At 33.4% G+C, this 8,208-nt stretch overlaps 1 protein-coding gene across 5 annotated transcripts in view; it reads left to right on the top strand.

Moving 5' to 3' along the window:
* Positions 1-886: 886 nt before the first annotated feature.
* The window catches only part of LOC131045820 (uncharacterized), a 147,855-nt gene continuing 140,533 nt past the window's right edge, over positions 887-8,208 (top strand). For all 5 annotated transcript variants that reach the window (XM_057979480.2, XM_057979476.2, XM_057979478.2 and 2 more), the window contains exon 1: positions 887-1,248. The gene's annotated coding sequence lies outside the window, so the exon portion shown is untranslated. The remainder of the gene's footprint in view (positions 1,249-8,208) is intronic.

Raw genomic sequence — 8,208 nt, 5'->3', positions numbered from 1 at the left:
AGCATTGGTGAATGCCATTGGTAATTCAGAGTTGATTAATGTCTATACATAGGCTCTTAAAAAGGTAGGATCTGACATGGAAGTTAGAGTTGAGTAGGGATTTTGTATTTTGCTACTTAACAATTCTTTTTTGAATTTGAAATGGTGTAAAGTTAAAAGTTATAATTGAGCATGGATGTTAAATGTATATATATTTTTATTGAACAAGCTTGGTTTCAAGCAATAACTCTTGGTTTTTTTATATTGTAGTATCTTTTTAGCTTTTTTATTTTAAGGGTTTACAAAAAGTTTTTTTATAATTTAATATTTTATTATATATTAAATTTCATATCACATTTCTTTATAATTTTTTTTTCCATAATTATTGTGGGAGTTATTTTCATCTTCTTGCATAATTAAGGACATATTTATAGTGAATATTTTGATTGTTGCAAGTATTTTCTTGCATAGCTCTCATTTGTCATATAGAAAGTAGGATGATTTATTCATATTTATGAATGTTAAATATTTTGAAATTTGATATCTCTCGGTGAATTTTACATAGATTTCTTAAAATATAGGTATACTAGTTAAATAAATAAAAATAGGATTTTTTGGTTCTGAAAATTGAATTTTCTACCTACTATTTTCAATATGATTCAATGAGAATGAAGAAAAATAATATTTTTATAATTACATAAAATATAAAATAAATATGAATTATAGACTTGTTTTAAATTCTTAAATCTGATTGATCAACTAAAATAAATAAATGATAAATGACCCAGATGAATGCATAAATACCCTGCGTAGACAGGAACTAATAAAAATACATACATTTTTCACCATTAAAACATAATAATATTTTCCACACTAGATAACATAAATTGTTAACTTATAATTAACCACTTTCACCCGTGAAGTTGTCTCACAGCGGAAAAAAACAACGGTCAGGCAAATGAAACATTTCTCGCCCCACGCCTGCAAACGAATTTTAATTCGCAACCAATATTTTCGTTTGAAAGGTTGCAAAAATCGTTTCTAGACCTCAAAGGATGTATTATCCCTAAAACCCTGATTTTTTAGATCTATTTTTCGCTTACTGCGAATGGATTAAAGCAGCAGCTGTCGGGAGAGTGGTTTTGTTCAGTCTCATTTTAAAATAAATTCTGCTTTGGTATGGTTTCTTAACCTTTTTCCCGCAAGCTCTGCCCATTTTCCTTGATCGGCATCGTTGATAGCAGAACTCAATTTGTGCAGAATCTTAAGGTAATTCACTTGCCATGGTTTCAGTGATTTTTTTTTTTGGAATCTGTATGCGGCCGGATCATTTTTGCTGTGTTTTATTTCATTCGAAAACATTTCTGTTGTTGTCTGTTAAATAAATGGCATTCGGTTCTGTGGTTCTATTTATGTTTATGGCTGTTTTCATATATGATATTATTGTAATACCTACTGTTAGTTCCCTACTTGTTTCTCCATGTAGAGATGTTTTGAACTGTGAAATGAATTTTGCTTTTATTTGGTAGTTTTGAATTTTTTTGTTTATTTTGTTCTCATTGTTTTTAGGTTATTTTTGTTGATATCAGCTACCCCTGATGTTGTAAATGCAATGTTTGTCGTAGCTATTTTTACATAGAGTGAATAGTGGAGATCAGATCATCTTCAATAGTTAAACTTATCACATTCTTCTTCACAAATCTATTTCTTCACCGTTTTGTGCCATTATACTGGCTCTGGTACTTTAATGACCAAACGTCACAAGGCAAAGGATTTGTATGACACAAAACGATTAAACTTATGAAAGATTGTGTTGAATAAGGGACAAACACCTTGGTTTTCCAGATGGGTACATCACCTCACATGTTGTGATACATAGTTAAGACTCAGTGGTTCAGTAATATGCTTTTGATATGATCAGATTCTTTTCTGGAGCCACATGTCTATGTTAGTTCAACAAAATAGGGGTGCTACATTTGAGAGATCATCTTCCCACAGACAAATAGAGCCAACATCTCTGTTTTTGCATCAATTTGGAATGATTCAACATCCTTTTAGAAGTTATTCTAGACATGATTGTGTCTAGCAAGTTTATTTTTAAAGTATCAGGTTTCTGTAACTGCAAAGAAGAATACTCTCTCTAAAAACTCGATTCAACTCTTTTGTATGCCAAAAATTGCATAGTTTGGCATTTGTCTCTTCTGGTCTCCAATCATCCAGATTTCTTCTCCTTGAGATTTTTGAAAAAAAACCCCTCGATTTTCAGAGTATTAAAAAAACATGACTTAGCAGAAAACGGCTCACAAAAAGACCTATGAATTTTTAAAACCCACGAGAACACAAAATTTTGAATTATGGCCTAGAAAAAACCCACAAATTTTTTCTAGAAAAATCCCGCTCTGATACCATGTAAATTAAAATTAGACAATGGTAATTGCATGTTTATTATTGAGAACTGAGAAATAATTTGAAGGCAATTACATTGCAAGAGTTTCTAAAAGAAACTACCAAACAACAAAAAACATAAAATAGAAACATCCTACCTAAACTAAGCTAACATAAAGTAATATACATAATTCATTGGCAAATCTTTGTCCACTTTTGCAAGTTAGCATGGTTTCTTGGCTCTCATTAGAATAGATTTAATTTCCAAGTTGATAGATTGAATGAAGGATTGATAAAATTGCTTAATGTGGAGTTGATGTTCATACTATTTATAATTGAATGATTTTCAATAATTTTGCAAAATTAGAGTGAACAAGTAAATAAAACTTAACTTCTATTACTATATTCATTGTTCAATATGTTGGTGAATGAGTGATATGAAAATCTTTTGAATTCCCTAGAAAATAACACTTTTCTTGTGTAGTTGTTGAATTTGGCGAAACAAGAACTAGTTAAAATTTCACTTTTGCAATTTTTGTCTCCAGAGTTCATAAGATTAGCTTAAGATTAGAATTATCTTCCTAAACCCTCACCTTTTTTTCCTTTTTTTCAAGTCTTAGTAGAAGTAGGATTGGAAAGAGCTTATTGCAAAATCATTCAAAAAAAGAAGAAAGTTACAAGTGTCCGTAGTCAGTAGAATCCTTAGATTGATTTACTCCTTGCTCCTTGAACAATTATGTAAGTCCCCCTTGAGATTACCAGCAAATCACAACGAACCAACTGAGATTGTCTCTTGATCAAAATCTTCTATGTGCTAAACAGCTGAATTGTGTGGCAACCTTGATGGGTTCAAGGGGTAGCACTCTCATAGGGTCCAAAGACAGCACCTCAAGTGCATGCCCTATCATGAGGTTGAGCGGTTCAAGGGGTAGCACTCTCATAGTGTCCAAAGGCAGCCTGTGTGTCAACCTTGATGGGTTCAAGGAGTAGTACTCTCAAAGGGTCCAAAGGCAGCACCTCAGGTGCATGCCCTATCATGAGGTTGAGCGGAAGGGCCCTTGCCACCGAGCCCAAAATAAGGCCTTTGAGGTCACAAGGACATTCATGTCACATGCTTTCATTTTGTACAAAATAAAAAATGTTTAAGTTGGGGGGGTCCCTCCATAAAATGTTAGGGTTTTTGAATTTGTTGAATTTTTTTTGTACACTAGTCTTCTTCTTTCTTCCTTTCTTTTCAATTTTCCTTCTTCTTGCTTGCACAAGTAAATTGTAACTATGCAAGTGGCTGATTAAATTTGAAAACATAAAAATAAATGTGGGCTAGCTTTTTTAGGAGAGATATAACAATTTGTTATGTTGGGGTGTTGTGGCTCCCTCCTTAAATGGTTAGAATTTTGTACTTTTTGTTTTATGAGTTTTGTGGATGACAAACCATCGCTGAAAAATTCTAATAGAAGGGGAATGTTCTAGGAAAAGTCTCCAAGTTTTGGAATATGTCCTAGGGATGTTCCTTATATTTTTTCCGAATCGGAGATGGAGGGATAGGGAAGTTCATGTCACTTCCCATCCCCCAAACGTCCCTACACAGGAAAACATGGGTAAAACCTTTAATGCATTAAGTGTAGATTCAGCCCTACTAAACAAATTGTTACTGACCAAGTGAATATTGACCTCTCATTATAGGTACCTCCCCCCTCTTGTATTTTTGTTTCTACAAAGGACTCCACTTTTTCTGAATGTGTGAAACAAATGATCAGCATGAACGAACATGTGGTCAAACCTCTTACCCTTATTTAGTGTCATATCTTCCACCATTAAATTGAAACAATTTAAAAACATTAGAACTATAGAATGACATTCATACACACGACCTTGGTCAGTTATATGTGGAAATAGCCACAACAATCGTTGAGCAAGGAGGATATGACTGCATCTGATTATCAACTCCAACAGATTCCATATGTGAAGCCAAGCAGACATGGTCGGATCCAACAACTTTATATAGTTGTGCAGTCCACCATTAATCAAATGGTTATGGATCGCCTGCCTATGAGTAGTCTCAAAAATCATAGTAACCAATTGGGACATTACATGTAGCATTCGCTAGGCCTTGTGGATTCAAAGGAGAGCTTAGCTACTCCACCAATTCCAAATCTATTCACAAACAAAATGTTATGCTTAGTTTGGGCGGGCAAGAAAATCATGGATTGATGGGCTATTCGTAATGTGCTTGGAAGCTATTGAAGAGGCGACTGAGAACTTCTAGGAGCTGTCCCTTGAACATGAGAAGATAAAGGACTTGGAGAATAAGTTTGAAGAAGAATATATTTGAAAATTTTCTTTCTAACCAACATGCAAAAGTTGAATATCTGCTTACTGGTGGAGTTTAAAGAAAGCTCACAGAAACTCTTCTTATGTATTGTCTGAGGCGGTTATATTCAATTTGGAAGTTCTGAAAAATGGGATCAAAGTATTGAAAGAGATCAGGAATCAAAATGTTGATACATTATTTGAAATTGAAGAATTTATTGAGAAATTTCCTGCTCCTTTTTTGATGATCTGAACAAGTTGTGTCCTTAGATTTACTCAAAGAAGATTTTTAAAATCTCATGAAGGGTGATTTCAGTTTACCAAATTTTATAAAACTTCTATTGATGACCTAAACAAATTGAGCACCATCCTCAGCAATGCTGAATGTAAACAACACAAGAAAGGATGCCAAATGACAAGAATTCTGGAATTATTATAAGCTTGGGACACTGACACTTGATATAAACGCTGTGAAGAAATATTTACAGGTTGAAGAAGGATGCAGATTTGAAGAAGTTGATTGACCTAGATAGCTGATGAATCTTGATAGTTAAAGGATGACATGCCATTCAAGGATGCCACATCTTAAGTGAGTCCTCTTTGATTAGAAGTTTCTTATTTGAATGATTTTCTATTTCAAAAGTTAGATACTATAATAACTGCCAACATGCAACCTCAATTTTTTACAAATTTTTCAAAACATTTACCAAAACAAGCAACTTAATGCTAACAAGTTTGTACAAGATCAACTCATATTATATTTTACAAAATATGATACAACGATATTCAATAATCACATACAACAACTCAACTAGTCATCAATCCATGATCCGATGATATAACAAGTCAATTACAATCCATCAAATATTCACAAGTACTTAGGCAACTTGCCCAACATAAGTCTTAGTGTTGTAACACCCAAAGATATGCAAATGCAATAAGTAACTCCAAGATAAATGCTCACAATTGCAAACAAAATACTCCAAGCTCCTATTGCATTTGGGGAAGGTATTTGAACCCACACATTGAAGGAATTCCCTTCTCCCCAATCATTAACTTGGATTGAAATGATAAAAAAGATAACCCAATAATCATAAAGTAACCAAAACAATCCATGGTGTTTATCTTATTTAGATTTTTTTTTGTTTTCATGCCTATATACATACATAAGCACAAGTAATGCAAATCATCTGCATAATAGAAAGCTCATATAAGATAGAAGTAATCAAGTACAGATAACTCCATACATTTAAGACCATACACAATACTTCCAAATGATTACTACTCACATCCCATACTATATAACGCTCATCTTCCAATGCCATGTGTCTTTGATTAAGTCAAACTAGCTGAAGGTAGAATAACATGCATCCCATATTACATGTATTCTTAGAACCTTAGCACATTCTCTTACTCTACATAGTACCAACTTACTAATCAACCACAATGCATGAACACACATAATAGAAAACAAGGACACAAAATACAAATCAAATAATCACGTATTAATTAGGAAATAACAAAGCAAAGAACAAAACATGACAATCATAAGCATAGAAAAGTACAATAACAAAATCACAAGAGTATCTCAAGGTTAGAAAACATTAGATACGACCATCTCAAGAACACTTCCATCTAGTAAGTTGTCAATCAACACCCTTACAAACAAGCATTACCAAACAAGGTACTTCTTAAGATACAATGACAATCCTAGAATAACATCGGCATACCTTGACATACAATAGTATGGTAACATACTTGGCAAACTATTTGTCACCTATCATATGACATACATCCTATCCCTGCAAATAAAACCTTTGCTCTTTGAGTAGCATCTTACTTTTTGTTAACCATTATATTCTTTCAAATAGAATCACTACCTTTTGGTAGACAATATTTTGTAGTAGCCATTCCATTCTTTCAAATGGAACTACTCTTTTGAGTAGAAATACTATCTTTTGATAACCACTCTATTCAAAGTAGTTGTAGGGTCAAATTGAGCCATTAATGGTGTTTTGAGAGGTTTAAGGGAGTAGTTGGTGCAAATAGAGGAAATTGCAAAAATTTGGCGTAGGTTAGAGGTTGGAGAAGGGATGTCGGATTTTAATACAAAATGGGACCATGGAAGCAGAGTAACAATGTAAGTCCAAAGGTCTAACATAAATCTGCAAAAGGGGTAAAAAGGATATAGAAAAAAGTATTGAGAAATGGGAGAAAAGGATGCAGAAGTGGACATGATGATTGGACATTGGAGTGGAGATCTGGACATCTAGTGAAGTCCGCAAAGAGACTAGGATGAAAATGCAGGAAAAGATGAGAGAATTGGAGGTTGAAATGTTTGGAGGTGGGCAATACTTCAGCAATAGGGAACTAGAGATGGGAGATTGTGAGATTGCAGGAAAGGAAGCGAGGTCTATATGTTGCTTGAGACTCCGCAAAGGGATACAATGAAAGAAAAGAGAAGAAATGAAGGGAGCGATGAAACTTGTGAAGATTCCATGGGGAATGTGAGTTGGAATAGGATGGTGGACAATTATGAAATGTCTAGTAGTCCAATGAAAGTTTGCAACTTTCTAGAATTAGGAAAAAAATAACTAGAACACTCCTAGATTTGGAACTTTGTTAGATTTTCACAAATTGTAGCACTAGATAAAGACATGGAAGATTAAAAGGAACACAGTTAAGAAATTTTTAGAGAAGTGGGGACCCATTAGGATATTTCTTAGATTGGTTATAAATGATGCCTAAAGCACAAGGGGGGTTAGAACTTTAAGCAAATTTTGGCACTGTTAGATTGAGTCCCAACATGAGGTTCACTTGATTTTATGTGAGACAACTAATTATCTATCACATGGCTTTTCCCTAGCCCCAAAATGATCCCAAAAGTAAATTATTGCAACGATATCAACTATTTAGTTACCCAACCTTGGATATTAGGCTTGTTCCTTGGGTACAATAATGCTTGATGATCCATAGAAATTGTGAAAGGTTTGGTTAAGAGATAACATTTAAACTTTTGAATGACATAGATCATACCAAGGCTCCTAATTCTGTGGTATTGTAATTTTGTTCAACTTAGATGATAGCCTACATGCAAAAAATACAAGGAATAGGTCTTTGAATTGTGCTAAAGGTAGACACGATGGCAAATTTGGAAGCATCAACTTGTACATTAAATTTTTTATATTTTTATTTCAATTTAGATATGCTAGAATTAACAAACTTATAAAAGTACCTTAAGTTTTTAAAAGCATTTTCTTGTTCATTGGACCATACGAATGACATCCCTTTCCTTGTCAAGATATTTGGGAGATATGAAAGCTATGCAAAATTCAAAATGCATCATCAATTGTACTCAAGATGTCCTAAGAAGAATTTTATTCTTGTCACATTAGTTGGTGCTTCCATCTCAATAATGACTTGTATTTTATCAAGGTTTGTCATTAATCCAATCTTGCAAACAATATAACCCAATGACTTACATCTAGGTACCATAAATCTATACTTTTTAGGATATATAGCCAATCTTGTTGC

Source organism: Cryptomeria japonica, chromosome 5 (genome assembly GCF_030272615.1).
Source record: "Cryptomeria japonica chromosome 5, Sugi_1.0, whole genome shotgun sequence".
Classification (NCBI taxonomy): Eukaryota; Viridiplantae; Streptophyta; class Pinopsida; order Cupressales; family Cupressaceae; genus Cryptomeria; species Cryptomeria japonica.
Note: the sequence above shows the minus strand (reverse complement) of the source record. Positions and strands in the feature narration are given on the sequence as shown.